We start from the raw sequence: 1246 nt of genomic DNA on the forward strand, positions 1-1246 counted from the left end.
AATTATTCTCTGTGGTATTTATAACACTAAGGTCCCTTCACAACGTGGTGCGCTTGTTTCGTGAGTTAGCGCGTTTGTTTCATCGGTTCCGCAATTGGGTTGGAAGAAGTTTGAAGAGAAAGGTAAGGTTTCAATCCCTTTTCCATGTCATGAAGCTTTGGTTTGTGTTGTGGTATGTAGAGACAAGTTGAAAGCGTAGAAATATGGAAGTTTGCATGGTGGAAGGGAATGCATGTAGGTGGCCGTATGTATGTTTAGTGTGTAGTGTGATTATGTTGGATTTTATGTTGTATTATAATTGTAGACATTGTAGAATTTATATTGGGAAGTGGAAGATGGATTAAAATGTGGTGAAGTTGAAATTTGGCCTTATGGCCGTGGGTTATAGGGACAATGAACCAATGAGGAATTTATTTTGTTTAATATGTTAACAGTCATTATGATCTTTATAGTGTAAATGGAAGTTTAACGATTTAAGTTTGGCATTAGAATTGCATATATGTTATTGTAGGAAAGTATATGTAATCTAACATAGTTGATATGTAAATATGGAAATGCATTGTTTAAGTGCTAGTTATGATTGTTATTAATGAATTTGAGAAATGATCATGTGTTATGAACATGTGGTTGAAGAATGGAAGTTTTGGACGAGTTTGAGCGGTTTTGTGGAAAGTTTGTATATTTTGCGAATAATATGTGAAATCTCATGAAATGTCTCCAAATGACGTTGGAATGATCTTGGGAAGCAAATGAGTATGTAAACATTGATATTGATTTGAAATGTGAAGTTAGTTTGGAAGTTGTTGCCTTATGTTGAAAGAAGACTATTCGTGTTAGTATGCTGCGATCCTCGTTGTGAATTAATGTTGTTGGCTGGTTGTTGTTGACATTTGTAGCCGAGTTAAATTTTTGGCGTCATATTTATAGGGAGTGTGTCACAAATTTTGTTAGACAAGTACTAGTGCAAAATGAATGCCTAAAGCCTTATGGATAACTTATGGCAAACTTGACCATTTGTAGGTTTTGGACGAAAAGAGAATCGAATTTTGGAGAGCGTAAAAGGCGCGAAAGGTATGTAAAGCTTTCCTATTCCTCTCTTGGCATGTCCTAAGTGTACTAGGATCGGATTTGAATCTCGAGAGTGTTCCTCGTCTATCGGAATCCGCATTTGAAAATGCCCCTTTTTTGTCCAAGGAATTAATCCTTAAATATGTTTTGATTTAAAAAAAATTTTAAATTTTTAAAA

The sequence above is a fragment of the Lycium ferocissimum genome, chromosome 11 (genome assembly GCF_029784015.1).
Source record: "Lycium ferocissimum isolate CSIRO_LF1 chromosome 11, AGI_CSIRO_Lferr_CH_V1, whole genome shotgun sequence".
Lineage (NCBI taxonomy): Eukaryota > Viridiplantae > Streptophyta > Magnoliopsida > Solanales > Solanaceae > Lycium > Lycium ferocissimum.